The 24,473-nt window shown below is 38.1% G+C and overlaps 1 protein-coding gene across 2 annotated transcripts in view; it reads right to left on the bottom strand.

The window, feature by feature from the left end:
- Positions 1 to 24,473, bottom strand: part of LOC139133449 (histamine H3 receptor-like) — a 210,579-nt gene that overhangs the window by 156,719 nt on the left and 29,387 nt on the right. Inside the window, exon 1 of one of the 2 annotated variants that reach the window (XM_070700051.1) lies at positions 6,796 to 7,217. The exons of the other annotated variant lie outside the window; for it this stretch is intronic. The gene's annotated coding sequence lies outside the window, so the exon portion shown is untranslated. Of the gene's footprint in view, positions 1 to 6,795; positions 7,218 to 24,473 lie in introns of those variants that run through there. 2 annotated transcript variants of the gene reach the window in all.

Genomic DNA, 24,473 nt, shown 5'->3' with positions numbered 1-24,473 from the left:
TGCTGCAGTCCACAATTTTTTCACCATCCATACATCACCAAAGAAGGCTATGGGCTACTGGACTGCAGCAATTTGTTTCCTTGCAAGCACTACCAGTTTAGCTGAGCATGTAACATAAGAACAAACACCGGTGTTTCTGGACAAAATCTTCGCTGTCAAACGATGAACGTGAATGTAGCTCTTGCAGTGCTAGTGTTGTGTACACTACAAGGTATATGTTTGTAACTGTGTAAGGGTGTGAGATTAATCCCCTGATAACAAAGTAGAGGCGTAGGATGTCGCTGAGTTAATGGAGCCTTCATGTATTTCTCAGACACGTGATGTCACAGCCGGGCTATGACATCGCGTGTACGTCTGAGAAATTATATCATACGGTGTTTCTGCCGCCAAGGTACTCTTCAAAAAAATAATTACGATAAAAGCTTGACATTTGGCGAGATTTTCACACAAATTATTTAAATTTAAGAATAAAAATAGACAACACTTTGACTTTGAGTCTTTATGCTTTTGTAATACATGCACTTCCATCGCACATTAGAAATGTAGATTTTTGTGCGATCATAATGATAAGCATTGACGGAAAATCACCAATATTGCTGACAAAAACCCCGTTTAAAAATGTTACTGCTGGATAGACAGACGAACTTGACACGTCGCATCTCTTTTTTACAGTTGTCGCGATCGGAAGTCACGCATATGCCATAGATATTTCTACAACAAGTTCAATGTCAGACGTACTATCAGCCATTTCAAAACCACAAAAGAATTCTCTAAAAAACGTGATTTGACAGATAATAGAGGAGAGCAAGGCCAAAGTAATATGGTTTTAAAAAAAACGCCATGCGCTTAAACCCGAAGAGGCTAGGAATCAGGATTTATGCCGAGTTTGGGTTGGTGTTTATTGGGCAAGGTTCAGAATAATGAGTGCGTTGGTAACAACACTGTTTGTTCTCAAATCACGATCGGGCTCAGATACAGCCATGCTCTTCTGGTACAGCCTTCGTTTCCCCGGTTCGTGTCATTTATGGTAATGTCATGGCAATTCGACAAAAAAGGAAAAAAAATCTTATATTTTAATCATCAAATCTAGGCGAATGGATTTGTCAAAAGAACCGAGGTCACGTTAACGTACATAATTAGAATGTTTCGTTATTGAAGGAATCAAAGCAGCATTCGTCCAAATCTTACGACAGAGCTTGACTTCGTGGCACGATCCGTGTTCATCGGCTGTCGTCCGATACAAGTATGCTTTTATGCAGTTTATACCCCGCGTCGGGGTTTAGTAACTTGATCCATCACATGGTTAGATATCAGTGGTATTGTCCTTTAGGCAGATTTGTTTGCCTTTAGTAATACAATTCTAATCCCGGATTTTTTCTTTTATGCAACAAATTCCTCGTATTTTCATAGACAGTCAACTGTCCATCAAAATGATTACATTGACGTTCTCAATTACGCCACTGACACACAGTAGTGAAATAACTTTAATGAACTATATTTAACACACATCGTTGTGAACAACTTGTACCAGTATGATGGTATTTGTGCATTGCAAATTTCCATATCACTGGTGAAAATCAGGCTGCCATACCTCTCTCAACACACGTATTGACTCGGAGAAGTCCAGAAATTTCTATCTGGTAGTAGTGATGAGAATGACAGTGGCACTTTCTTTATCCCAGTGACACATTCTCTTCATAGAGTTAATACATTCATGGAGGTATTACCGCCATGGTACATTGGAGGCTGCCCATTTTCAAGAAAAAACAAACTGCATGTCGCTGAAACACGTCGGCTGCTTATAATCATCAATCAAAACCTGCTATTTTGTTTCAAGATGGACTAATAGCAATAATAATACACTCAGAAATTCCATTCTCATTTTTCAAACAAACAATTTGTATAAGCATTCTCTGAATTTCTGTGAAAACTTTCGTTTCATAATTCCCAACACTGCTATTGAACACAGGATCAAAGGAAGGGATGAAAAGGACCAGTAGCTGTAGCTCTTGATGATTTCTTTTATTTTGCTTCGTAACTTTGTTAATTACAGGTTCTTATTCTACTCCCCAAAGCAGGTTGAAACGCCAACTATTTAGCTTGTCATCTTAACACACGTAAGGTACACTCTTATTGTTTACAGGTGAATTCTTGTCAAGATTAAAATCACTTGCCAAAAATGACGATGCGGTTTACTCATGTACATGCTAAGCTTACAGGCTGAATAATACTGTGAATATAAACATGCTTTAGGATGTATAACAAGAAATTGAAGTTGACATTAAGAAAAAAATTGTGAAAAAATCATCGAAAGGTACTGGTCCTGTAAATGTTCTGTCCAGAGGGGCGTTAACGTAATTGTTCAATCTTAACGATTACTAAGAACGGACAAATGCCTGACATGGAGTTAAAACAATATTTTTGGCATTGTTTAAAGGCAATCCCCCTTTCGCCATTGTTCGCCATTGTATACAAATTATGAAGTCGGAGATACCGTGTCATGCTGGTTTTTATGTGTACGTGACAACGGTTATGAACACCCTCGTATTTCCACAAATATATGCACAAGTACAGTGTAAACTTGGTTCGCCGCCAAAGATCTGCGTTACGTCTACGCTTGTTCTGCATATTTATCTACGTACATATATCAACATATGTATGTATGTATGTATGTATGTATGTATGTATGTATGTATGTATGTATGTATGTATGTATGTATGTATGTTTACAGTAACTACTACGACTGAGATGAGAATTCGGTTCGACTTCAAAACTTCCACTAAATTCATACAATATTTCTTTACAGTTAGATCACGTACATCGATCTACCATAACTTGCCAAGGGTGACGTCTCCTCCAGGGGTACTAATGGTTCCTTTGGTGACGGTTATCACCAGTGGAGCGTGAAATCCAATTGGAAGCGTGAGGAGGGTGTGATATCGCCGTTTGCACAATTGACGTTGTTTGCATTCTCTTCGCTTCACAATGCATTTTACGCTCACAGAGCGAAGCGTTCAGGCGAAGTGTGCATATCTTCCGCTTGCGAAGGCTACTTCCTGTAGTTGTTGTCTCTGACATTTAGCTAAGCCTGAAGGACAAACACACTTTACCCACACAAATCATCCCTATATGAAACCTACAAAGATAGTTTGGGGGTGGGGGCGAATTGCTTTGTAATTTAATTTTTCGGCTAATCCCACTTTCAAGCGGAAATCAAACCGCTTTTCAATAGTGGCAATTATCAAGATTAAACATTACCGCTTCGGCGGCGTGACAAGTCTGTATGACCGTTTTATTTCTTTCACGGCTGGGCTATAAGACTGCTGCTTCAGACACGCTTTTGGTTTTGATTTCATCAACCAATAATAATAGGTGCCAAGTAGTTTAATTTCCTCTTAAAATGCCAAGTTGGTTACGGTATATATCTGTGCCATTCACACAGAAGGCTGGGGTCGCAACCCGATAACATTTACTTTCCGACCTCACTATGTCTATGGGTGATTTGATATGTCTATGTTTGTTTTCGCAACGACGCGTCTTGCTATATTAAAAAACCTCGTCGTTTCGCCGCTGACAATTTCGAGGTGTTCAAATTGAACAGGTAGATCGGCCACAAACGGTAGTCACATGGTTGTCACATGTCACATGGTTGTGCCTGCCCCCCCCCCAAAAAAACCCAACAGGCGCCATCAACGGCTACATTGATATAAGAGTGACATGTTGTCCTCTCTTAAAGATTCTTCTCCACAGCCTAAGTGCAGGAAAGGTAGATGATACGTTTTCAGCAATATTTGAACAAGGAACGTCTACAAAGTGAAAGTTCATAAAAGACACACATTCTTTCGTTGAACATTATTTTGTGACTATTTTGTATTATTTTTGAAATGACTGCAAGTGACCTATACGGAAGAATATAGCCTTCTTGAGAATACCTAAGGTAGAATGAGCCTCGGGCACAGATATTCGAACTCTCAAAGTTCTACAATTCTTTTCTGATCTACCACTTGTGGGGGTTCATTTTGAAGCTCCTGCAGTAAGAAAAATGTTTACTGCCTTAGCTTTTCGAAATCGAAAATTCTATTTTACCCCATAGAGTTAACACAGGAATCATGGCGGCCATTTTGAATTTCAAGTATCGGTAAATACATTCGGTAATGTGTTTCTCTAGCACCAAACTTTGCACGGGTTACCCCTGGTTTTTATTGTGGATTGGGTGAGAGAATGGTTGCAGTTGTCATTCGAGGCTGGTACTACCTTAAAGGTTAGACAAATCATACGCTGCGCCCTATTCATAGACACTCAGGTAGGCTTCGACATATCAGGCGTGTACCAGAACTGATCAGTGCTTAGGTTCGAACAACTGCCACATGAAAGCGGCGATCTAAAACATACAAAGTGTACATATATTTTCCATTAAAATCAAATCTTATGTAGTCATTATTTGGTTTTCTCGTTGTACTCTGAATAGTCTCGTATTTCTTCTAGACACAACAAGCGACTTCGTCTCTCCTTCTACCTCCATGGTCCATCAAACTGACAATCGATGAAGCTTACATAACAACAGTCCTTCAAGCCACTGATATGCTTATTTCGCAACACTATGCCACGTAATTGGTTGTGTTGACTGGATATGTCAAGCTGTGCATAAAACACCAGTGCGTTTAATACAAAAAAAATACCAGCCAGACATGCATTCGTAAAAACAACTCAGTCTCCTTTTTTAGTCGCTCGGTCCTCAAATGTCTGACAACAACAATGTCTTTTATAGTCTTTTATTTATATTTGCCGAATAGCGAGGGTCCTGCTTTTTTGGTGAAATTTCTCAATAGTGTTTCCTCTGTGAATTACTCAGTCGACTTAAATGACACTAGATAACACCATTGTACACACAAAAAGGGCCGCGTTTTCACAGGTTTCGAATCGAATGTTATACTAGAACGAAAACGTACTGTTTAGAAGGGATAAGTAAGTTCTCATGAAAGTTGACATGACAAAAGTCGAATTATATTTACGAGTTACGAACACTAACAAGATAATGGCGGGAAAAACATGGATTTAGGCGAACGCACATGTTGGGGGAATTATTTTTCAAACCCATTTGGGGTGTATCTTCTGAGCCATACTCTAGAATATTGCGAAACGTGGGTTATTGGGGAACATGTGCTAGCCACATAATTGCCGCCTAATTTAATATTCTTCGCGGCAGCATAGTGCGAACGATTACACAGGTCGAGGAAAAAAGGACAAAATAAAGGTTAAATTGATGTTGTTGAGTCATTGAAAAAGGCGCAACCCTGTGACTGAGATTTAAATGATGAATTCATGAGGGAGTTGTTACCAATATTTGTTCATGTCACCGATGTGTGAGTCAAGACGGTGATTGATAGGTTGGTTAAAGCGTTTTAAAAAATAGACTCTCGCGTCGACGTTCGGAACTCGAGGCGAACGATTTTGTGTTTGAGCAGACGGTAATTGCTCAGACCCGGGCGACCTGCGGATAAAGCGAGCGTTTCTTCTCTCAAACTTGAATGATTCGTGTCGGGGAGACCCGGGGTACAGTTGAAAGCGGCCAGCCTCCAAGTCTACCACTAATGGAGAACCACAAAGAGTCGCACAGATGTACAAATGAACGAGCTGGATGGCCGCCAGCCGCTCGCGCCGACATTTTTCATCAATAAACACGGCCTGTACATCGAAATGCCATTCGCCCCAGTTATCACAATCTCTTCTAAACGACTAATAAAACACCCTAGTTGCAGTTTTAAATTGACGGTGCAATTACTGAGTCGTTACCGCTCATTAATAAAAGCACTTGGCTGTCGACTCGTGTGATGCAATGCTACGCCTGTCTACTCGTACATAAATTTCAAAGTGTTTTAACAATTTGCGAGTCGGAATGACCCCTCTTTCTTCTTTAAATTGTGTCCAGAAATATCTTCAAAATCTGCACACTCTTTTTTTGAGAATAAGGACGACTGAGCTAAAAATAGGAAGGCCAGCGTTTAAGCGTCCACGAGATGACGTTTATGGAAATCGCTTTTTTATTGTTATAATAATGATCACTGTATAATTTATAGTCTACAGTCATAAATAAAGCATGGGCTTGACCACGTGCGTGTACACTCTAAAAAGATAAATTTATGAATCAAGGTGTGGGATTTTAGTGAAATTTACTGAGTCGGCGTACGGTCCGCTATGTAGGCAGCAGACGTCAAACGATGAAATGTGTACGCTGAACGCAGACTTTCGTTTCAACGGATAACGGTGTAACACCTCACAATAGATGGTTCAGATTGCTACACTGAGCCAACCGTCCTACAAAGATAATCTGCCATTGCACATATTTAAGTAAATATAAAACGGCCGAGAAAGCGGAGACAAACATTATCGAGTGACCGCTAAATTCGTGCATTTGAATGCTAAGAAAATCACGCACTATTTGAGAAATATCAGTGTTGCTTAAATGTACAGAATTGCTACTTCTGTGGCAAATTTCGTGTTTCCGATTGAGATATCGCAAAATTTTGTGCATAAAGCGAAAGGTCATAACTCAAGAATGCGATTAGGTGAAATAGAAAACCCACCTTCACCGAGAAGACCAAAAGGTCGTGATATTGGAACACATTTAGAAATACACTGTAAATACTCTAATGAAATGATTGCTAAAACTTAACGCGTTCAGTATAGAACGTGGCGGGGTTACTGTTGATTTTTGCGCGAAGTACAAGTTACAAAATCGCCTCTTGGAAAATTAAGTAAGCTGTTTAAAAACATGACGAATGACTAACACTTACCTCAATATAGGCTCAATATTACCGGCTAGGACCAGTATTAATTCTAGGGATAATGTTCTGGTATGAGCAGTTTGAGTTATAAGATCTCCAGCTGTCGCCCGTAACAACGAGTCAAATCTGGTTGTTGATTACGCTTCACCCAGGACACGAAAAAAACTGGACTACTGCATCACCGACTTTGCTGAATGTGTGTCTCGCAAAAGGATAGGAACTATTAAGAAGATTGGCGGCAAGGTTGCATCGGGCGAGATCAAATACGCCCTGCTACCATATGCGACCGAGAGCTGGTAACTGCGGACATTTCAGAAAAGACGAGTGTAAAATTGATACGCCGACCGGCATAAACTGATAAATAGAATCAACATACCAGAGTACACTGAATAGGTATATTACTGCACGAAACGGTGTGGAGTGTGCGCGGCTGTACAGCGACAGCAATATCGCATTGCTGTGTTTATGCAGCATACATTTTAAACGACTGATTTACATAAATTCCTCACTCGCGGTAGAGTCTCGCCAAATCTCGCGGGAAAACTCAAATTTGGCTTTTTTTTCTTATCTGGAATGAATGGCGGTGCTGGCCAGGTAAGGCCACAGGAAGATCGCTTTTAAGTACTCGGAATGTTAGGGAAGGACTTGAAAATAACTACATTAAGTTACCATGACAATTTCAATTTTGTTTTAGTAATTGCTGATGAGAAAATGCCTACCGCTCAATATGCATGTACATATTGAGTATTATTGTCGATTTACCATCGTTTGAAAATCATCGGGGTCAGATAAGGTTTGACATCTATCCACCATCAACGAGAACAACATGTACATTATTACAGTTCACTGTTTCCCATCGACCCCGGGGGACAGCCTGCGAGAGGTCGCCGCGCCACATAAAGTAGAGCCTACGTTTTAGAATGAAACACCAATTTACAAGTCTGTCCTTCAGGAAACTGTTGGTAGGCATGTCTCTTTACACTACCTGCATTCCTTTACGTACGTCATGCATTCAGTGGCTCTCTGCGTGTAATTATTACAAAAGTCATCGAGTCATCAGTGATATCAGGCGTGATCAGATCGATCCACACTGCAGCGTCAATGTCATTGATAAGGTTTGTTTACAACTTACGTTTGATTACAACGAACCTTGTGACGTCACGGTAGTCTAAGCAGACCATAAACTAGTTTCCATAGTGATGGTATCCCAAAATAAGTAAAGATGGAATCTGCATATACTGTAATTAGTTTAGAAGGGAATAGCCAGTGTAAAAACATATATACTGTACATGAATGATATACTTTGCTACACTCATCGCAATATGCTTCAGAGAATAGAGCAAGAATGCGCCGCAACTATACATAAATAACAAAACTGTTAATAGACCTCGCAAACTGTCTCTGTCTCTCTGACGGATGAATGCTGTCTCATTGACACGACAGTCGATGAACTTTACAAACGCGCGCCTGTCAACTCCGTCGCCTAATCCTCCTATTAATTCATTATTCCGGAAATTGAATACTGTTCGTTTTCCGATATGAAGTTATTGCCTTAGCATTTTTGTCGATCGGAGGTGTGTGTGATGAGTTGGGGGGGGGGAGGGTGTTAAGACTTCCTCAGTGTGATGACTTTAGAAGTAGGTGTCGCTGGATATCAGTGGAAAAATAAGTAAACGTGCTATTCTATTAAATCACTTTTTATAACTGCGTAATATTTCATATTCATTGTTGATGTTGAGCGCTCTTCAATTTAGATTTTTTCAGGTTGGATATGAGAATTATGGTGAAAAATTCGCGGGAACGAATCAACAAGCAAGGCTGTATCGATCATATATATTGCTCAAATTAGAAAAATAACCTTGTGCCAGGCCATTAATAAGGGATACCGAATGGCAAGTCTTTTTGTGCGATCCCAAACACTGCTTTGACGGGGAAAACACGTTCTCTCGGCTTTGTATACGCATTCAATACCGTACCTTCAATGGTCTGTACGGCCATTAGGTATAATTTATAAGCTCTGTATTTTTTGTCTAGTTGCTGTCCGACGAGTGCTCAGCTAATCGATACGAAAAGAATGATGTCCAAGGCATTTCTAGCTTAGACGCATTCTGAAGAATCAAAGATTTGGTAGTTATAAAGAAGGTGATTATAAACACACATTTGGTTGATCGATCCTAAAAAGTGTACTTGAAAAAGGTCACCGAAGAATAGGCGCTATTTTTACCCTTGACTTTTGTTGCCCTCATTGTATTATTGCTATATTGGATTAATAAGGATAAATGATAATAATTGGGCGTCAATGATTACTTAACGGCAGTCAGCATCATTAGTACGTACCACAGACAGGATGAAGTGTATTAATACTTTTTATATCATTTGATTAAAGACCTTGGGAAGCACTGCAGATAATGAAGAGATCATGCATTATTTGCATTTGTGTTCGATTTATCTATACGTAGCATGGCCTCGCCCAAGCATACGTATTGTGAGCTTAATTGGACAAGGAAACGGACAATTTTCTGGCCAAACAACTTGTTCTTTTATATCCTTCAAATAGGGTAAAGCAAATAAAGGCCTCGAGGCAATTCGATTATTTTTTAACTCAAATGTGCCTGTAACATTAATAATACCCGTGTACACAAAATATTTTAAATTTTTGCTTCACTCCGAATTGACGATTCAGCAGTTGTTATTGTTGTTTTAGCTGTTATCTTTTGCACTGCGAAACGGCGAATTACTGGTAAATTATCGAAAAAATGATATGTATAATTGAGTGAAAAGTTTATTACTTTGTCACAATTTAATTGTCAAGTAAACTTCCAAATCGTCGTTTGCTGTTCGATTGCATGGCGTAATTTTCACAACCCCGCAAAAAGCGTCATTGTCAGGAAAACACATGGCCGTATACAACTAAGAAAATACAGATTGCTGCTATAAGTCTCATTCTGTCACAGCAGTAGCCCGTCAAATATCAGAGAGCATATGTGCGATTTATTGCCATGAGAAAAATAATGAAGCAAAAAATGGCAACGTAGCGTAAAGCTGCATTACATATCGCTTTTTTCGCCATTCTTTATCAGTTTAATTGAATGGACGATGACTGACGATAGGTGACGAGTGCTGGTGTCGTACGAAAGTCGTTGGCGCAGTGTGGTAGACACTGTATTTCAATCACAGATATGTTTGTACGAGTTGGTGCGCTACCCAGATAGATTCACAGCCATTGAATATAATTGTTTACATTTTAATATGTGGCACTTAAAAAATGATTTTAAAGCATTTTACTCTAATCAAAATAACATTGCAATCATGTTTTAATACAGGAAGTAATACTGTGTTACTGATTTTTTCCTTCGTTATCAATTCTCTTGAAATATGAAAACCAATCTTTTTGATATATTTTCGTATGCGACGCCAATATCCGGCAGTGCTAAATATGAGACATAATTAGAAACGATTCCATTAAGATGAGACTGACACATATGTATGTCTAGACTAAACTCTCCTTTCGATAGTTAAAGTGCAACATATATGTGGAAAAGCAATTCACAGTTTTGAAAGCCCTTTTGGTAAACGCAATATCAGCTTTGTGTAATTAAAAAGAGAGACGCTAGAGTTGGTAGCCATAGCGTCACTCGGGAACAGAACTGTCTACCACTCTATACACACACAACAGGTTGTGTGCGCTCGCACAAAAAACACTCCTCACCGTTGCCTGCTTCCACTTGACTAAACCGTGTTCATATTTGATTTCAATATGCAGTATTTGCTGTTTCCATTAACGTGTGCCATGAAGAAATATTGGGGAAATCCTAATCCAATATTAACACTGTCCCACGTGACGACTTCCATGGAGATGGTGATTCGAACATCGAATATCGGCTGACGAGAGAAAAAGAGTAAATAATATAGTCGCCTCGTTGAGATTCATACTTACTTTTGGGTTAATTCAGGCTTCACAGAATCCAATAGAACGTTATTATGTCACCCGATGAGTAGTTTTCAAAAACAGCAGAAAAGCCTCTCACAATATATATCGACAAAGAGCTGAGCAGTTCACGCACATGCTACTTGATAGAAATAATTTTATTTAAAGGTATGCTTCGTCAAAATTAAAATTAACGGAAAAAAATAAAACTTGTATGTATGTATGTATGCATGTATGTATGTATGTATGTATGTATGTATGTATGTATGTATGTATGTATCTATCGATCTATCTATCTATCTTGCCTATCCATCCGTCCGTCCGGCTATCTGTCTGTTTGTATGTATGTCTGTCTGTCTGTGTGTCCGTCCGTCCGTCTGCCGACCTCCATTACCTATAGTGTATCGTGTGTCTCTCTACACGTAGCCATCTACCCACCTAGCTACTCTTGAACGGCAGGCTTACCCAAAAACCTCACTTGCCTAGAACTATATCAAACATGATTTCTAACTGTCTACATGTGCTCCTGATATAACCCCTACTCATTTAGCATGCTATATACCTACCTCGTCAATCTCCAATCATTCGATCTGTCTCAGATATGTCCAGTAAGCATGAATATTTTATATATCTCTATTATCTATTTGACGATGGAATCGCTAACGACGCAGAGCAAATTTACCGGGGAGACCTATAAATTAAAGAACATGTCCAACTAAACTATTTGTCGCGCTGTTGGTTATGTATGTCGACAGTGGGTTCATTTACGACTCAGCTGGGCATGTCAAAGTTACGTGACCTCTGCATGACGTCAGATAAAAAGCCCCTTCTGTCTGTACATGCATTGCTACTCAGATTTTACGTCATAAGTTTCATTTCATGTAACACTACACCGAGTCAGATGCTCTGAGAATTCAATATTTGCCAAGCTAAATGGGAAATAAGTGGTAGATCGTACGCGTTATAATCTCTTTAAGGGTCGAGATAAATCATAACAATTGTTTGGCTATTATTACCAAGAAAAGGTTGAAAAACTTCACATTTTTGGTTGAATGTTTGAAATAAACTTTTGTAATGAATATATACAACATGTACTTGGAAGGAAAGAGAAGCAAAAAATCTGAAACTTCATATTTTGTACACACTAAGAGCATTAACCTGAGAAAGACTATCAGATGAGGTGATCAAATGGGATACATTTTCGAGTGAGAGTATTTTGTCATTTTGGTCATCAGTACAACGCTATATTTCGCCTTGCTTATTGGCAGCTCATCCAATGACAGACCGTCACAAGTCTGTTGTTGCTCTGCTGATTTGTTACTTGACTCTTGTACTTTATGATTCCTTTCTGACGATAAATCGATGGAAGAATCCACCATTATCAATGGGTTAAAGTTGAAAGGAACACCTATGGAATTGTTTTTGGGTGATCGCGTGTGAGTAAATTATACATTTTAATCATAATTTGCTTGAACTACTCGAGGGAAAAAAGTATAATTGACAAGTAAGTACCGCTTTCGTTCAAATATTGAAGACTTGATTTGATAAAATAAACTTTTCTTTTCATCATTATGCAATTATCAAAAATAGTTCCGATTGTCCTTAATCATTATGTTCATAGTATTATGTATTTAATTACCGCACTTTCGAGAATACATTTCATTTTTCTAGAAATAACGGTTGCGTTTGTGATAACATAGGTCGAGTAAAAGTACATGAATGGAATGTTTTGTTTTGTTTTCGGTCATTGTGTTGTACATTACATCATTGAAATGCAAAATTCTTCCTGATACGAGGACTTTAGTAGCTAATAAAAACTTGAACCAATCATGGCCAGTAATAGAATAAAGGGAATCGCGTAAACAAAACATAACTAGAATAGGTCTGCGATTATGTCCCCTCTGTGTTTGAAACCGAGACCTGCTGGGTAATAACATCTTTTTCAACCAATCGATAACGTGTCCTCTGAGGTTTCACTGACGCCAATTCTCGTGTGTGTTTATACTATTTCAATATGAATACCTTGTGGCATTAAACATTTTGAATGTGTTCGATATTGGCTAAATCGGCGAGTTGCATACTTGGAACCTCATTCGCTGCACCTATTAAACCCACATCCGTGCCTGTACCAACAATCTATGAATGTAGGAAGGAACAGAGAGTGAAAGTGAGCTTTTGGAGGGCAGGTTATTGCTGGATTTTTCATCTTCGAATGGCGACAGTAAAATCGTTGTTATTATCAACGACGGCGCTGCCTCCCTTTCTGTTGCTGTATTCAGTCATCAAACAGATGGGCGTAAATTGAAACAATGTGTCGAGTGGTGCAATGACGTCACATTTTAAGCCCCTTATTTTAAGTCCCTTATCTTGCCAGGTAGTATCTGTAGGCCTGTATACCCTAGCGTTAAATGGTCAGGAAAGACTGCTGTAAAATGTTTTGATATACAAACCCTACAATGCAAAATTATTGACATTTTGATGCTTAGAAATGCGTGCATACTTAACAGTAAGAACGTGCGTCCAAATCTTTGCCTGAGCACAAACAAGCATTTTGAGAGCTAGGTAATACGTTTTTAAATGTTTCGCGAGGAAATGTTGACTAAGGTTACGTCCATCAATATATATTTGCACATATCTAATCACACTAGGTTAGCATCTGCCATTATTGCACCAGAGTGGGAAAGTGCATGGATTATGCAAATTACCTTCCTTCAAGGGTCAGGCTTTCTGACACACCAGGATCATATAAGGATGACGAGAACACGCTGACTCAGAACGCTTGTTTATATGGCTATCCATTATCACTTTTATTTGAATACTTCGCTGTACCACTAACCAAAGAAAACATAAATAAACTGTAAATGTATAAGTACTAACTTCATGAGGGAGGCCAAGCGACAGTATCTCGTTAATTTCGAATTCTGGGAACATAGATTCCATAGCGAATTACCGTAAAAATTTCACGACAAAAGGGTATGACGTTATCAAATGTCTCTCCTGAAATTGTTGTCTGAAGTTATTTCTATCAACTTGCATTCCTTTACTTTCAGTCTATCTAGATCTTTCAGTTTCAGTTGAGCTATGTAATGACCCAAGACGGCACCCAAGAGAGGACAATAAGAAGATATATTGAACGTTCCGATTCATTGCATTTTCTTTATGTCGGCGGAGTAATCAACGACGATCACTGAAGCTTGAAAACAGCAGAGGGCACTTCGAAACTTAAATAACAGAAAAACTATGCCGCGTCGCTGGATTAAGATAAAATGGAAACTATCTGTGGCTTTCAATCTACTTGCTCTGCGGATAAAGAGCAGTAATACTTGTCTCAAAGCATGTTGAGCTCATCTTATCAATGGAACGATAAGTATCGCTAGAGTGAGCTCTGTCACCGCTTTGTCAGCGATGTCAAAGACCCCAATTGGCTACGCGACAAAAGCCATGCATAGACTTTTAAAAAGGTTCCACAATATTGGATCCAGTTATGTCGGAAACGAGCAAAAAGAGTCTGTGTAGTTAATATGCACAACTGAAAGGAATGTCATGCAAAAATTAAATGGTTGAATCTCCTGACAGAGAGTCAACGAAGTGCACAGGGATATGTATCAGGGTATCGATTATGTTTACCAGTATTGAAATCTAAAATATCCAGCCTAGAAGAAACAACATGTATTTTGATATCGGCATTTGACATACAAACCACAAACAATTGTCCAATGGTCGGCGCAGTGGTTTCTCATTTGCCAAAAACAAATGATTTCTCTCAGAAATTGGTAAAATGCGCCGAACGATGGCTCCAGGCTCTTTCGCGACTTTGCCTAACTAAGTGCTAAGAATCCATGTATTTTTTATCGAGGAGCCATGAGTCTAAGGATGATAATGTTGCGAGAAACGTTGGAATTTGAAGGCGATCACTATAGTTCGACAGAAATTATACAAACGAGACAGCCCACAACTGACGAACTTGACAGAAAACAAAAGTACGTATGTAGGAAAGGCTCGCTACTCTCTACTAATACACTGTCTATCTCACTTCCCCCGAGGAGAGCATATTGGCATTTGTGCCTTCACAGCACAATATCCGATATCATATCGACGAATCTAATTTAGTTTCTCTTGTCCCCATGACAACGAACAGATAACAGAGACCAAGAAGTCTTCAATACGGTAACTGCATGCGAATATTTGTCTCCAATGTTCTACCGCCAGTCCAGTAAATCAGCGATTACGAAAGACTATTGTCAAATTTTACACCCAAAAGATAAATTATCGGGACAGAATTTATAAACCCGTGTCTTGGTCCGCATGTATTACAACTGATTGGAACTAATGAATTAAAATTATAATTGGACAAATTATTATTGAAACGATTCTCATTCTACAGCAACTCTAAACGTTTGGACGCTTATGACGCGTCGGATGCGTTCAGTTAGATCACATGGGAAGTGTCATGTGTGTTCAAGTATTGAACTTTTGTGTTCAGAAATAGAATGGATGTGGTCAGCCATAGATCGCTGCCGTTCTAACACAACTGATAACGTTTTTGTCGCGTGTTTTTATCCAGACAACATTAGTTTAGTTAGAAACACACATCACGATGTCTTTAGTCTGTTTTCTGCTCCAGTAACTCCTCTGAAACAAAAAAAAAACCGAACAAATATTTTGTTTGACTCGTATATATGTGAATTCGAGTCAGTGAACACTTTTTGAAATCAAAGGCAAATGTTGGTAGTTCTGAAAAAGTTTTCAAGTATATTGCTTATAATAAAAGGACGTAAATGTCTTAAAACTATTTATTTCGATAAAATCGTGAAGACAAAAATCTTCCAGAACACTGGTGTTCAATTTGTGAATATTCGTATTCTAATAGAACGCCAAACAGAGAACACTACCGTAGTGTTACAAACTAAATGAACACTTGTGTTCCTGGGTGTCCCGAGTATGACGTCACGGATAATCGGGCTTCCTCGGGTCACACGAGGGCCCCTCTGAACATGCGTACATCAGATGCAAGCCGCGCCGCTGCTGCAGACGACGCATTTTGTTGCTGGCGGTATTTTCACATTCTATGATTTTAGCGATTGAGTTCTGCCAGTATTTTGTGACGGTGTGATAGCTGTTTACACAGAAAGTTTGACTGCTACGGTAAGTATTGTATATCGTGGCAAAATGGCATTGAATAGGCACCAAGTTTGAACCGTGGCCCGGCGATAAGCACATGACACTCCTCAGAAGTATATTTTTGCCGTAGAGTACTCTCTCTCGCAATATTGTGAGTCACTTAAGGTCTAATTTTAATAATTATCTCTTTTTGTGTTTACACTAGACAGTTTCAAATTTTCGGGCCATTTTCGTGAGTCCAAACACAAATTTTATAAATCACAATTAGAATGCTAGTGTTCTGAATGCTAAATACTAGTGTTCGGTAACTCCTAATGCTCAGCATTAAACATGCAACAATTTTCTAATATATCTGTAACTCAAACGTTATAGTCTGGCCAGTTAACATGCCATTTTGCAACATTACAATATTTGTCAGTCACAACATTTCTGTGTGTACATGGTGGTCTGCTTTCCAGAACACATGCATTCTATTTACTTACTCTGCACACTTAATTTGTGTTCAAAAAGTGTTACAGTGTGCTGATGCGTAAACAGTGTTCTATTTCATGTAATGCGTTCAAAAATAAAGACACTATATGTTCTAACCTGAACACATGCATTCTAGTTTTCTTACTGAACACTTAAACTGCATTCAAAAAGTGTTACAGTTAAGCGTTCTAATATGTGTTCAATAACTGAACACATAACTTTAAGTGTACAGCAACTAGTAAAGGTAAGGACACATGCATGTATGTTACTTGATCTTTCGGGAAATTGTTTCACTGGAAGGTGCCTAACAATAAACCCGAGGCATGTTGTAATCATCCGTCAATGTTCACTTTATCGTCGACAATCCATCAAAATTTCATAGATTCTATAAATATCTTCGATAAGTGGAACATGTTAATAATTCCCACGGAGTGAGATCTAAAGGCTAAAATTTATCCAATGTTTAATTTACGATGCTGGCGCTGTGTCGCATATTTTCTTTGAAGCAACTGGCAGAGAGAGAATATTTGCGTAAGCATCTCAGACCCTTTAAAAATACATGATACCACTAATGACAGTTGTTTGTTGCAGATGGATGGGTATGTTAGATCATCAAAATATAACGATTGATTCCTTTTGTTATCAGTGGTATATTTGAATGAAGAGATTACAGTATCGTAAATCATCAGACACTTGACATTCCGCTGGCACAGCAGTTATTAATGACCTTGGGTTTTTACAGATGTCATGCCGTCTTCTTTGACAATAACATAATTAACGAGCAGCAAATAACGTTTATGGAAATTTACAATAATATATAGTTTGCAAGTTGCATACGATTACAGGGTACCCTGAACATAGCGTCGATGCAATAAAGTGACAAACAATTCGGTGGTTTCGTTTTTGTGACGGTTGAAAATAAAACAATGCAACTAGTGAATATTAGTGGAGACGAGCGGTTGAATGCGTGCTAAACGGGAAGTGAGGCCTCCAAGGCTTGTTATGCAAAGTATAGCGTTGTCGGCTCCCGTGATTATTAGTGTGAAACTTTTGCAAGGGTTACACTCATACTGAAGGCCGCCTCTGTGCTATGCGCTATAGGAAAAATGTTGGTCTATGTTCATGCTGTATTTAAATATCCCGCCACCCTGTCACCAGTCGCCCTGTATTAGGGCATTAAATTGTTCAGTGTCAGGCTTAAACCGTTCATGCACAAATTTTACCCGGCTGCAAATTTGTGTCGACTCTAAACCCACCGTGACTTCTACTACCCGACATAAATTTAGGCCGCGTCCGGGCCGAAATATAGCGCATTCATGTTGTTGTTTAAAAACCTGGGTCGACTCTGAAGTGTACCTTTAACTCCATAGGGTGAATGTAATTTTTGTTTGTTTCCAATATTCTCTTTCAGAAACAATTGCATGATTAAGACTCCACGCTCCACTGTGGTCTATGTACTCCAGTTTCAAGTTGCCACAACAAGATCGATCTCCAATCATTGCTATGGAACGGATCATGTTCTCACTTGAATGAAAATACTGCCACACTACGTTTGAGGATCTCGCCAAGTTATGAAAAGTTAGATGTATTTCTGTATATTAATTTGTTGATTGCCGTGACAAGCGTCCTTCGATTGTTTCCGTTTTTAATCTTCAGTTGCGAGCTGACCCGAAGCTCGTTAGAAAATATAATACTCCTGATTAGAGAATTCGCGATAAATTAAACATTATTGTAACAATCTACTGCGAAAAGTGTTAAAATCATGTAAAATCTAGCGAGAAAGCTGCAGCTAGCTGCTTCCATTCAATAAGAGTAGCAAAATATAAGGGAATGTATGAAACCTTTAAGAAAAATAAGAAACTGAACCATATTACACTTGTTCTGAAAGCAACTCTATTGGCTTTTGTTCATCATTCACATGGCAAATGGAGGTGACTCGCTTCATAATATCTTAATCACACCGCGTTCTTCATCACGTACTCATCGTTCATCAGATAAATGCCCTCTGTACTGCACTGTATTGGCACACTACTAGATAGAATTTGACTACCTACTGTCACCGCCCATTCTTCACAGCTTTTAAACCCTCTTTCTTTGGACATAAAAACCTCTCCGAATGTCAACACTTTCAAAAGATCATTGTCACTCTCCTTATCAATCAAGGCGCCACTAAACATTGTTTTACTTTGGATGTTAGACGCAATAGTCATTTAGTGTAGTTAGTTAGATAAAAAGATAGATAGATAGGTTGATAGATAGATAGATAGATAGATACATAGAAGGAAGGGGATAGAACTCCAAAACGCTTTCATCAATCGTAAATACGCTAAAAGTAATGAAACCTGTTACTTAAGTTTCATGCATCCTGCAATCTTCTGTCTGAGGATTGCAGGATGCATGAAACTTAAGTACATCAACTAAAATAGTGCTTTATTCCTGAAGAAGGCCAGCATTGTTGACAGTATCGGAAACGTTTATCATTATAATCACATATACTGTAAAGGATTTTTGTGACACATATGTAAGCTTAAATGGCCACTCGAGTTGTTGAAGAAACAGCGGTCAATCGATTGTTTTGAAAAGATTGAAAAGTGATGAGAAGACCTGTCCCGACAAAGTCGTTAACTCAATTTTCTATATTCGCAATATCATACTGTTGGCAATTCAATTCTCTCATAGCATCGATTGTCCTAACAAATTGGGCTCTAAAGTGCTAAAGGGTAATAGTGTTTCCCTTACATTAACATCGGCGAACCTTTTCTCCAACGGAAGCCTTGCCGACGATAGAAGAGGAATGAATGGATATAATATTTAGTTGACAACTGAAAATAGCCTACACAGTCGCTGTATTTGTTAATAATTTCGCATTTTATGTAATAATAAAGATTTATTGCATCAGAAGCAGCATTCAATATATAACGTAATTGTCTTTGCGACATTATAAGTACTTTAAATAAATGAAAGAAGAAAGCCGTCAGTGGTATATTGTATATCTTTCATGCCCGTTGAAAACACTGCTTTAAATAGAATTTTATGAAACGTGTTTATGATCGCTGCCGCTACTTTGTCGCCAAGCTTAGAATGTACGGCAGTTTAAAGAGTGTTTTGTATTCCTTTAATTCAAGGCTTCAGACAAAAACCATTTGCAGTAGAAAGTCTCATAAATTTGAGAGCCAGACGCTGCCTGTGGTGACAACGAAGACGGCAATTAAACAAAACAAGAGACGCGATAGACTTAACCCAGGAATACGGAATGAGTAATATTATAGGTTTATGGTTGACGTAGTACTTTTTAGTGGATATATCAGTTGTATGAGTGGATATATATTGCAGAACTTAGTTTAATAAATTCTCTTCCAAATGATAGGAAAACGAAATATTACGCCAAAAAACATCAATATTCCAGTCACAAGCATACGCAATATTCACAATGATCACCTGGGTTATGCTTATTATTGACGGTCATGTCTGAAGAAAAAGCTGTACAATTTGCAATAACTTTTATAAGGTGACAATAAAGGTATAATTTTAGTGTTTGGTATGATACTCTCTCTCTCTCTCTCTCGCTCGCTCGCTCGCTCTCTCTCTCTCTCTCTCTCTCTCTCTCTCCTCTCTCTCTCTCTCTCTCGCCCGTTCGCTCAGATACACTGAATATCAGAATGATAACTCATAGTATAGTCAATTGATAAAAACCTAATAACTCACTATACTGTAAAAATTTGACAGTTGATAAGGGAAATCCGATTAGATTGTCGCGTGACTGAGCAATATGTTTACGGAGAGTACTCTGTATCCGTATCGCCAAAATAAAATGAAAGTAATTTAACTCCGTACCATTTTGTCTTTTCCTGTTCCAGTTTATCCGGAGAGGCAGAAGCAAGTTCAATATGCCATCGTATTTGTGTTTTTATGTGTGGCATTCAGAATGATTCCAATACGGTAGGATCAGAGTAAACTTGCAGAAAGGGTTTAATATCAGAGCTATAATGTCTATTGTTCGGACACACATGTAATGTAGGGCCTACAACATAATTCGTATGCCTTAGGAACAATAAAGCACCTGTGCACCTGTTGAGTCCGTGGGAAGTGAATTTAGTTGATGGTATTCCATTGTAAATAAGCTAATTTTAAGCAGACTGTACAAGTGTAAATATATTTACAGTGGCTGGCTCCCCAACTATTGGAACTATTGATGATGTGTCGATCGTTCCTGAGATATCACTCGTATACCTCACTCTGCATTTACCATCATTTCAAAGATATTGTGTCCCTTGTGACTGAATTGTTGATGCACATTTTATATTTCAAAGTGGTCGCTTTAATGAGGAAACTTAAATAATATTAATGGACCGCGAAACTGTCGGCGCTGTGACTATAATTGGCCTCGGCCAGCGTTAAGTGATATAAGAAAGTTTCGTCATCAGAATAGATGAAATGGTTCGGTTATTTAATGTGCTACAACTGATTCTTCTAAATAATGGTCGTATATACGATTGGACAGATTTACAATGACAAAAATGAAAACTAGCCCCGGAAGCTTTCATGTCGTGTGTCTGTTTCCGATTTCAATAAAGTTATCGGAGATAACAGTATATCGATGTCGTACTTTCCCTAAAATTTATAAATTATTATTGTCAACTGGACTGCATTGACGAACACTACGTCACCCACTGTTTCTACAGTGCGTGCCTTCACATCAAAGTAAATATTGACGTAAGCTCTTTCTCTATCGGTCTCTATTTGTATACATCTAGTTATATTTCGGTATATATTTCACAATTATTAATATAGTTGAAGTTGCTGGTATGACATCTTGAATAGTTTGGTTGGCTGTCATTGAAAAGTAAACAAGAGCTGTGTATACATTAACCCTAAAGTGAAGGACAACGCTGATTATTTCAGTGACAAAAGTAGCCACTTCTATGCACTTGCATGGAGAAATGCAAGAACATGTCATCCTCATCTTGGCATTCGCTTACAGGTACAGTATATAATAATCCGTATTGAAAATAAACATGTACTACTAAAATTTGTGTCACCATGTTAGATTTTAAGATAATATCATACAAGATTGCTGTCTTTACGAAAGAGAATGTATAAAATCTGATTCCGGTGTTTTCTATTTTGTTTTTTTTTTATAACTAAGGTATCATAAACACGATTGGAACTAGTTTTGGATGATTGGATGGCGAATTAATGTCGATTTAGTCTGCAAATGTAATCTTATCTGCTTTTCTTCTTAAGTCACACACTTGTTTTTATGAGTATTTTGTAATATTGCAACATTCAGCAATAGGGCACCTCAGTAAAGCTTTTGAGAAATTTGAAAAATATGAAAATCCAATAATCCCAAATTAGTTCCAATCGTGTTCATACATCTTTGCTTGGTCATCGGCCCACTTATTTCTTCATAAAATAATATGATATAAATTTGGTGGAACGTTTTAGAAATCTAGATTGAAAGCAAATGACAATACTTCCGTTTTAAACAGGTCTCTGGTTCTTCGTCTAGGTCTGACGTTTTTAATTAAGCTATGTGAGTTGAATAAAATCAGATGGTATAATTATGTATTTCTGTGCGATATCTGTCAAAAACAAGATTCAAACACCGGTTTTTCACATCGTCACATACAATGTATATAATTCAAATAACGACATTGCTGTGTATAGATAGTCATCCACCTAGGAAACATACAAAGCAACATACAAATGTGTGGTCATGTTTTTGAAAAAAAAACATCTTTCCCTTGATGACTTCCCCATCGGTAGAGTGGTTTGATTCCTTTTATGCGCAAAATAGGTCGATGGTTGATGTTATCCAAACTGTTACAATTGTTATTTAAGCAATAAACCACACCCAGCGACGGTATACCACGAGTCTGACCAGTTCATGACATATATGCACGAGCTATAGCGAGCGCATTTGTAGAGTGAACTGGTCAAAACCCTGTGGTATACTTATTATTGAGATGGTTTACTGCTATTTTACCACATGATTAAATTGAAATTCTGGCATGAAATGTCAAAAGGGGACTATTTTCTCTATCTGAGAGCTCGTGCCTGTACCTACTCTGCTATATAATATTTCGAATATAGCATGGTTATTTTCACGTCTCGACCAATCAGATCGCAATGTTTGCACTATCAATATACTGGTATGATATAATAGTGGATATGGTGTCAAAACCATGCAATAAGGAACGATTTATTTCGTAGGACAAGACCAGGGTTTATCGAGGGTGCAAAATAAAAGGAGAACTAACACTATGCAGAATGGTTGAAACGCGTAACGTTTCTTGAATGTGTAGCTTCGATGAAAACATGTTACGTTGAACTTGATAGTTTTTGAAGATGCTAAGATTAAGTGTTTCGAAAGGAAACCCAGTTAATACGTGAAGTACTCAATTTGTTGTTGTTCCTTGTAACAGCTTGACATCATAAAACCCCTTACCACAGTTCAACTAAAACTTTTGACCTATGATATGATCTCGATATGATCATGACATGATATGATATGATATGATATGATATGATATGATATGATATGATATGATATGATATGATATGATATGATATGATATGATATGATATGATATGATATGATATGATAGGATATGACATGATATGACATGACATGATATGACATGACATGATATGATATGCTATGATATGATATGATATGATATGATATGATATGATATGATATGATATGATATGATATGATATGATATGATATGAAAGAGACAGGTAATCAATTCTATGCAGCCATGGAAGATTCAAGGTTCAAGAGAAGGCAATTAAATTTACGATCAACTTAAAAGCCACGTTGAATAGTGAATGTCTTTACACAAAGTGGTACCAGGTGTTGGTTATCAGCTAACCATGATACTATGCGTTTGTAGATTGAAACACAATCACCAAGTTACCAAATATGATACAGTGACTTCACTGAAGAGTCTTAATTAACGAAAGCCGGGAGACAGTGGCGCATAATTTACAAGAACAAACCATAGTTACTTGCACAAGACCGATATACGAGAACGTGTCTAATGACTATACATGGCTTGATGCCTTATTTTCCATCAGTCTTGCGTTATAAATATCAAAGTATGACAGAAAATGTATAGAAGGTTCTTAACATAATTAAGCATTACACGTTTTATATTTGGACTGACGTCTAAGTCAATACTACATTGACTAAAAGTTAACTGACCGCTAACATTACAGAACAGTTTGAAGGGCGATAGTATCCAGTTTATCGCTATCTTTATCTTTTGAGGCAACACGATACATGCACGCAACCATACTATTCTTCGTGTACCGTTCGTACAGTAATGATAGCTATGTACATAACCATTTAGAGTCTGTGCACGTGTTCAAGTCCCAATTTAACTTCACTCTGCTGAATATCAATGGTGCTTGTGATATCTCTCAAATATGGCCATTATCTTGTGCTTGACGAATTACACGCAAAGCAGTGATTTTCAATATGTCGACTCCTTCCCCCCTCGCCAAGATCACACAGAACACAAACGTTTGAAAAATAGTTCTCCGATCTCTTAGTTCTTTAAAACTCTGCTTGTCTTCTTCCACTGAATAATTGCCTCGAGAGCAAGATCTGTCTGCTTCCCATCACCAAAGTAACTCTTAGGTGTCTGTTTGCCTCTTTCTTATGTCTATCTCTGTCTCAATATTTATCTCTGTCTCCTTCCTATTCGTCCGTTCGTTTGCTTCTGTTTGTCTGTTCTCTGTTTGTCTGTCTATTTCTTGTCGCTTTGTCTACATACTTTCACGCACGCATGCATGCATATCGCTAACATATAGACCAAATGTGCTAAACTTGTCTTGTTCGTACTCTTAGGGATTCATGGGCAGGGTATAAATATCCAGTATATGTTATAACTCTTCATCAGGATAATCATAAGAGAAAGACTTATAATTACTTGTTCATAGTACAAAAAGACAGCAAAAATTACAGAAAAATACAAGCATTTAAACACACTAAAGTTTATATGTATTATTATGATTCAGCGTAGGGAAAGGATTCAGGACAAAAAGCATGTTACATAACATATTCTTTGCAAAAGAAACAGTTATAAAATTATCTACAAAGCCACCCAAGTATGAAACAGGTTTGTCCTTTGAGCACGATTTCCTATCTGGCCAA

Source organism: Ptychodera flava, chromosome 5, assembly GCF_041260155.1.
Source record: "Ptychodera flava strain L36383 chromosome 5, AS_Pfla_20210202, whole genome shotgun sequence".
NCBI lineage: Eukaryota > Metazoa > Hemichordata > Enteropneusta > Ptychoderidae > Ptychodera > Ptychodera flava.
Note: the sequence above shows the minus strand (reverse complement) of the source record. Positions and strands in the feature narration are given on the sequence as shown.